Raw genomic sequence first — 8,682 nt, 5'->3', positions numbered from 1 at the left:
GCGCACTTTCAAATACTTTTCTTCACAGTCTTCTGAAGTAGGTACGAATTAGACTCAGACCACTTCAAAATATATTGGTGCAGCACCATTTGACACATGCCCAGTACTAGAAAAGCGTAAAATTCGGCAATAGCATCACTTCTTAACTCCACAAAGATTGCAGTGAATTTAGAGTGGAATATGTTTTGGTTATATCACTGTGTCAAGTGCTGATCTTGTTTAGTAACTGTCATTTGCCAGAGGAAAAAAAACTTCATGCACAGATAACTGAAAAGATGTCAACTCCAATTACTTTGCCCAGGTATATTCTCTATTGATAGTCTCAGTAAGTTGAAATAGCAATTAACTAAATGTGTAAGTTATTATTTTAATGCATTTTTTATATACTTAATTTTTCTTTCTGCATTTAAAATACCGAGATCGAATTAAGTTGCCTTTCTAACAGCCCATTGAAAGGTCTTGTGCTTTTAACGTGGACAGTTTGAGGCACAACTGAAAAAATAAATTCTTAGTCAAATATAACATAAAATAGTCCCTTAATTCTAGGAAGCATTCACGTCATTATTCAACAGTTAACAGCTTTTCACTGGAAAATTCAAAGTTATTAATCAAGCCATACAGTTGGCCCTTAAAATCTCTATAGATGCTAATTCTGGTGAAAGATACATCAATGTTAAAAGTCCAAGATTCAATGCTACAAAAATGTAAAGTGCTTTAGTACAGTTTTGCAATTCCAAAATTACTGCATCTGCCACAAGTAGTAGGCACTGTTCATGTCTTCATTTGCTTGTGGGCAGTGTCGGTGGATGATCTGACAACAGCAAAATCATTCTTGTGTTGTGGCCTATGTTAGGACAATCCTCATCCTTTTACACAAATGCAGAGACATGGACTCAACAGGTTACCTTTAACAGGCAACCTTTATTTATGAAAACAATATAAACCCAACATGTGCAGTACTAATGAAACGGGCACCTTGATGCGTACAAATAACAAACTCATTAGGAGTTTGTGAACAATACCCTTTGATTACTCATGACAAGACTATTTATAGAGCTCCTGCAGTTTATTAATGTATTGCACCTTTTTAAACTTCCAGTATGTAAGGTTAGTGCATAAGCACATTAGCAGTCATACAGATAAATTCCTCTTCTCACGCAATCTGCTTATTGATCTTCATGCATTTCTCTTACTCTTCCATTTGCTTGTCCCCGAATTATGGTCACCTTCACATACCCGTTACCCGCTTCTTTTTCAGCGTTCTATTCCCAGCTTTTTACTTATAGCACTAAAGGTCTCTTGTTAATAAATTATTTTACTTTTCTTGTAATTCCTAACAGATTGTATATTTTACACTGGTGGAAGCTGGATCTTCATAGAGGCTCCTGCACTTGTCCACCGTAACTTCAGCAAAAGAGTTGCAGAAACCCTGGGGAAATGGCAAAAATGTAATTACCGTGTTTTCTGGGACTTCCGCAACACTTGTGTTAAAATTAAGGCAGAAAAGCTTGGAGAACCACCCTTAAATTTTACTCTTTGATTTTTAAACATTTTTGTAGATTTTACAGGTAGAATTTTTTCTTTGAAATATATTTTGAGAATTTTCCTCTCCACTGTACCATGTAACTTTTAGATTTAGTGATTTTTTAATTGCAAATAAGTAGCTCAAAGCTACAGAATTTAAAGAAGCAATTAGATTGCTTTGTTAATACTGTACATCAAGCAAAATACATATTTTGAACTGAGTGACCTTATTGTATAATCTACAAACATTCATTTTGCTCTTTTCAGTTAGGTTTTAGAATACACAAGGCACTTTTTAAAAATATTGCTGGAGCGGAACTAGCTATAGATCCACAATTCTCCGTCTTGGCTAATTTCCATAGTATAAATAAATTGCACCAGTGACTGAGAGTATTGTATATACATAAAAATATGGCTATGCTAATCAACTGATGGGTTAAGATCAGCTTCTGGGGTAAAAATAAATGCAGGGAATTTCACGTTTGCATTCCCGAAGTTTGTGGCTACTTGTGTTCTGGGAGTGCTGAGACCTGTATTCAGATCCAGTAGGAATCATTTATTTGCAAAAAAGGTTGGTGCAAAGTGAATTATCAACTTTGCAAAAGTGAGGGAATTAAAAAGCAACACAATATATACTCTATTAACAAAAAAAGTCGATTGTAGCTCAACTAATCAACATTACTTTTTAAAATAGCTCTCCATCACAGGACACACTTATTGGTAATAGTATAGGGTTGATTATAAAATTATAGATTGTTTCTTGACTCCATTGAGTATGCTTGCTACCAAAACAAATAAAATTTACACACCTTTTGTGCCTTCAAGGCTGAATTTGATCAAATCTACCAAGCTTTTTCTTTAAAATTACTTGATTTTAAATATAATTGGTTAGTATTTAGCACAAAGTAGCCATGCCCAGTTGTTTAGGCAAAACAACAGAACTGTATTTCTTTCATGTCACTTTGGAAATGTAGATTATGTCAATCTGAGATGAGGTGGTCTGCTTTATTCTCCTTTATTGATTCTAAATTTATATTGACAAAGAGTTGGTTATAGTAGTCGGTGGGAAAAAATGGATTTACATTTCATCATTCAATTAATTCTGATCTGCATTGCTGGCTTGTGGTACAAACTTTCAATAAGGATCAACTGTAGCCTAAATTTTGAAGATTAATGACCAGAGGTGCCTAAGAAATACATCTGAAATACAAAAATGTTGTCATTTTTCACAATTCCAGTATACACATTGTCAGATACTCTATTAAGCATTTTAAAAAATTAAGTTATGTTAATTAACTGCATATATTGTTATAAACATTTATACAAATGAATATTTCATTTTTAAGTATGGAGTTTAGATGATGGAATATTGGATTTTTTTAAAGCAGTGATACTGACTTCAAAAAGTGATTGCAAATGTGCATTACCTTGCCTCAGTTTACAATCTCGGTCAAAATGTGGGTTAAAACTACACCAGGAGTTGACTGCATTATTTATTTGGTATGTCAGTACAGAGCAAGCGTTTTATAGTTGGAGATACAATCCTTTGGATGAGATGTTCGACATCAGTTTGTTCCCTGAGATTTAATACCCAATGGTACTCACTGAACATCAAGGAGTTCTCCCAGGTGTATCAACCATAATGTTTTCCTTAGTTAAAAAATAATTTTAATTGGTCACTCATTTCATTGTTATTTGTCAGGTGTTTCTAATGCATATTAGTAATCACATTTATCACAGTTGCTACATGTTAAAAGCTCATTGTGGGAGGCAGTTAATAATGCAAGCAACATTTAAAAATATATTTTCTGCTTCACTTAACTTCTTGGCAGTTTTCCAATGGTCAACTTAAGTTTCTTGCTAATTTTAATACTGGTTTGGAACACCTCAGCACTAAGCATGCATGCAAAATACAAAACAAGCAGTGGCGTAAGAACATGGAATTTTGGAAAGCCTTGTCCTGTTAGCTGTTAACTCAGTTCTCAAATATAGACATTTTTCCACCAAAAGCTATTAATTTCAATTGAAGTATTTGTACCTATCTAAGTTTCTGCAATTCAAATTACTGTAATTATACATGAAGAGCTTTGAAATACAGAAGGCACTATGTAAGTGGGAGTCCTTTTTTTAGCTGCTGAGAACTAAGGCTTAAAATAACAAACCATCTTCAAAAGCCTCTTTATTAGCCATGTAGACAAACTTGTTAAAATTATATTGCATATCAACCCAGGACAACTCGGATATCTTTGTCATGTGTTTCTAATGAATATTAGTAATCACATTTATCACAGGGCAGCACGGTAGCACAGTAGTTAGCACTGCTGCCTCACAGCACCAGGAACCCAGGTTCGATTCCCGGCTTGGGTGACTGTATAGAATCATAGAAACCCTACAGTGCAGAAGGAGGCCATTCGGCCCATCGAGTCTGCACCGACCACAATCCCACCCAGGCCCTACCCCCACATATTTTACCTGCTAATCCCTCTAACCTACGCATCCCAGGACTCTAAGGGGCAATTTTTTTTAACCTGGCCAATCAACCTAACCCGCACATCTTTGGACTGTGGGAGGAAACCGGAGCACCCGGAGGAAACCCACGCAGACACGAGGAGAATGTGCAAACTCCACACAGACAGTGACCCGAGCCGGGAATCGAACCCGGGTCCCTGGAGCTGTGAAGCAGCAGTGCTAACCACTGTTTGCACATTCTCCCCTTGTCTGTGTGGGTTTCCACCGGGTGCTCCGGTTTCCTCCCACAGTCCAAAGATGTGCGAGTTAGGTGGATTGGCCATGATAAATTGTCCATTAGTGCCAGAAGGATTAGCAGGGTAAATATATATGGGGTTATGGGGATGAGGCCTGAGTGTGATCGTTGTTGGTGCAGGCTTGATGGGCTGAATGGCCTCCTTCTGCACTGTAAGGATTCTATGATACTTATTCAGCCTCCTGAGGACACATAGCCAGAAAATTAACTTTGATATATGTGGTATTTTGTATTTTTGGATATTAACTACATATAAAATCAGGAGTTCAACCAGATCCTTACTGCAACTTTTCTCTGATTCCTCAAAATCAGCCTCAAATATTTCTGACCAAATGGAGTCCAGTATCCTCTAGTGAATCTGACCAAATTGAGTCCAGTATTCCATCATTGATTTGTTAAATGTGATTATATACATGTCTATTAATGTGATGGCAGACACCACTGAGATAGCACTTTATTAATTAGAACATTAAGGAATTTGGTGGAAGAAGTGGGGGTTGACCTGTTGGCTTGATTATTCCAAGCCTGTGTGATTAATAATGCTTTGTTGAATTAAGTTTTATAAGCCCAGATTTAATTTAGTTAATTTTGTACACTGTACAATGGAAGTTTTGTTACATATTTTTAACTAATATAAAATGTCATTTTTTTGTTTGCATTGTGTTGTCTTTCTAGCAATGCTCTTTGTATATATGTACACATTAATGTGCATATATATTCAATACACAAATATAGATACTGTAAAAATGTGAATAAACTGTTAGTGATTGTTAAATAGCCATTTAATTTAAACTATTGCTAACATTGATACAAGTGCTTGATAGAAAAATGCTAACAGTGTTTAAACTAGCCACAGTGTTTGTTATTCAATAAAAATGTATATTATTAAAGTTAAGTTCCTTAATATTTGATCAGATTATCTAAACTCAGTGCCCCTTAAAGTGGCAGTGGCAAAATGCACTGTGCAGTGATATGAGCAGTTTAAACATTGTTCCTGTTTTTGAGTTAGATCGTGTAAAATAAAACAGAGCTGGCAAATTCAGTTTTTGAGTTACATTTTGTATAATACTTTCTTGTATTGCTTTAATTAGTATAAAGTGTAACTGAAGGTGTTGGTTGCTTTGTATAATAAAGGTAAAAGTTTACATTTTTTAAAAGAAACCTGTTTTTTTTTCCACATCGATTTACAACTCGTTTCTTATGTCACGGCAGATCAAAAGGAAGAATTTTCCTTGAATAAACTGCTCCCACATAGCTAAGAGTATGGCTGCTTATATGTATGTGTGTATGGGAAATAAATTTTTATAATAAAGAGTATGGGAAAGAAATTTCTGTCCAAAAATATGTGAAGTAGGAGCAGGAGTAAACCGTATGAGCCCTCAAGCTTGATCCACCATTCAATTTGACCATAGCTGATCTGCCTTGACTCCAATTTCCCAGTACCTACATTCCTTGATTCCCTAAGGCCAAAAATCTGCCTACTGCAACTTTGAACATACTCAACAATGGAGCATCTGCAACTATTTGGGGTAGACAATTCCACAATTCCAGAAAGTTCTGTTCGTCTCAACCCTAAATGATTAACCCTTCTCTTGAGACTGTGCCTCCTTGTTCTAGATTCCTTAGCCAGTTGAAACAACGTCTCTGTATATCCTGAGAAGCCTCTTCAGAATCTTGCGTTTCAATGAGATCACCTCTCATCCTTCTAAATTCCAGAGAGTGTAGACCTCATTTACACCGCCGTTCTTCAAAGGCCAAACCTTATCCCAATAACCAATCTAGTGACCCTTTGCTGTACCATCTCCAATGAAAATACATTCTTCCTTCGATATGGAAACAAAATTGTGGTTTCTTTCAGTGGGGAAGGATTTTGGTGACAGTAACTCAGTGGGATTAAAGGCAGTTATGGAAAGGGACAAAGATGGACTGGGAATAAAAGTACTGAATTGGAGGAGGACCGATTTTAATACGATAAGACAGGATCTGGCCAAAGTTAACTGGGAGCAGCTACTTGTAGGAAAATCTACGATAGCGCAGTGGGATCCATTCAAAAAGGAAATAGTGTGTACAGGGCCACCATGTTCCCGTGAAACTGAAGGGGGGGAGCAACAAGTCCGGAGAACTCTGGATGTCAAGGCATAAACACAGTAAGAGTTTTAACAACACCAGGTTAAAGTCCTACAGGTTTATTTGGTAGCAAATGCCATTAGATTTCGGAGCGCTGCTCCTTCGTCAGATGGAGTGGATATCTGCTCGCAAACAAGGCACACAGAGACACAAAATCAAGTTACAGAATACTGATTAGAATGCGAATCTTTACAGCCAACCAAGTCTCAAAGATACAGACAATGTGAGTGGAGGGAGCATTAGGCACAGGTTAAAGAAATGTGTATTGTTTCCAGACAGGACAGCCAGTGAGATTCTGCAAGTCCAGGAGGCAAGCTGTGGGGGTTACCGAAAGTGTGATATGAACCCAATATCCCGGTTGAGGCCGTCCTTATGTGTGCGGAACTTGGCTATCAGAGTTGCTGAGCAGAAGCTGATAGCCAAGTTCCGCACACATGAGGACGGCCTCAACCGGGATGTTGGGTTCATGTCACACTTTCGGTAACCCCCACAGCTTGCCTCCTGGACTTGCAGAATCTCACTGGCTGTCCTGTCTGGAGACGATACACATTTCTTTAACCTGTGCCTAACGCTCCCTCCACTCACATTGTCTGTATCTTTGAGACTTGGTTGGCTGTAAAGATTCACATTCTAATCAGTATTCTGTAACTTGATTTTGTGTCTCTGTGTGCCTTGTTTGCGAGCAGATATCCACTCCATCTGACGAAGGAGCAGCGCTCCGAAAGCTAATGGCATTTGCTACCAAATAAACCTGTTGGACTTTAACCTGGTGTTGTTAAAACTCTTTTACTGGGTTTACCCCAGTCCAACGCCGGCATCTCCACATCATGTCAAGGGATATCCAGGATTGTATCAGGAAAATAAAGGGAGGTTTGTGGCTGGTACTGAGGGCTCAAAACAGCAGAAGCCCTAGAGTATAAAAAGTGCAGAGGGTTTGTGGAGCCTGACAATGTAGGTGAGGAGTTAACTGAGTACTTTGCATATGTGTTCACTATGGGGAAGGATGATGTAAGTATAGTAATCGGGGAGGGGGCATTGTGATTTACTTGAACAATTTAATATTGAGAGGGAAGAGGTATTAACTTACCTAAAAGTGAATAAATCCCCAAATCCAGATGAGATGCATCCCAGGCTGCTGTTGGAGGCAAAGGAGGATTTTGCAGCGGTTATGATAATTTTCAACTTTCACTGGCCAGGGAGGTATAAAATGCTGGTTAGGCCACAGCTGGAGTACTGTGTTCTAGATGCCACACTATAGCAAGGAAGTGATCACACTAGAAAAGGTGTAGAGGAGATTCACCAGGATGTTGCCTGCATTAGAGCATTTCAGCTATCGAGAGACTGGATAGACTGGGGTTGTTTTCCTTAGAGCAGAGAAAGCTGATTGAGGTGTATAAGATTATGAGCGGCATAGATAGGGTGGATAGGAAGGAACTTCTCCTCCTGGCAGAGGGGTCAATAACCAGAGGCATAGATTTAAGTTAAGGGGCAGGAGGTTTAAAAGGAGATTTAAGGAAAATGTTTTTCACCCAGAGATAGGAATCAGGAACTCACTGCCTCAAAGGGTGGTAGAGGCAGGAACTCTCACAACATTTAAAATTATTTAAATAAGCACTTGACATGTCATAGCAATACAAGGCTACGGGCCAAGTGCTGGAAAATGGGATTAGAATAGACAGGTGCCTAACGGCTGGCACAGACATGATGAGCTGAAGGGCTTCTTTCCATGTTGTAAAACTGATGCTAATTGTTACGAGTTTCTCATTCTTATATTCCAGTCTACATGCAATAAAGGCCAAAGTGCCATTTACCTTCCCAGTTGCTTTCTGCACCTGCATTATAATTTTGATTTCCTTATATGTGCACACAGCCAAGTCTGACTGAACATAAACATTGAGGTCTCATACCTTTTAAATCATATTCTGCTTTTCTATCTTTATGATAGAATAACCTCACATTATACTCCACTGTCATCTTGTTGCTGATACATTTAACCTCATTTTCCCTACCTCTACTTCGTCTATTAACCAATCCTCCATCTGTGCTAATCTATTACCCCCAACTCCCAAGCTCATATCTTGTGTATTAAAATAGAAGCAAATTAATGCAGATGCTGGAATCTGACGAACAAAAAATGAAATGTCAGAAAATCTCCGCAGGTTTGACAGCATCCGTGGAGAGAACAGAGCTAACGTTGAGTCATCCAGACTTGAAACATTAGCTCTGTTCTCTTTCTAAAGAGATTTTCCAGCACACTGTTTTTGTGT

The sequence above is a fragment of the Mustelus asterias genome, chromosome 11 (assembly GCF_964213995.1).
Source record: "Mustelus asterias chromosome 11, sMusAst1.hap1.1, whole genome shotgun sequence".
In the NCBI taxonomy this organism is placed as follows: Eukaryota; Metazoa; Chordata; class Chondrichthyes; order Carcharhiniformes; family Triakidae; genus Mustelus; species Mustelus asterias.
This window is presented reverse-complemented; position numbering follows the sequence as displayed.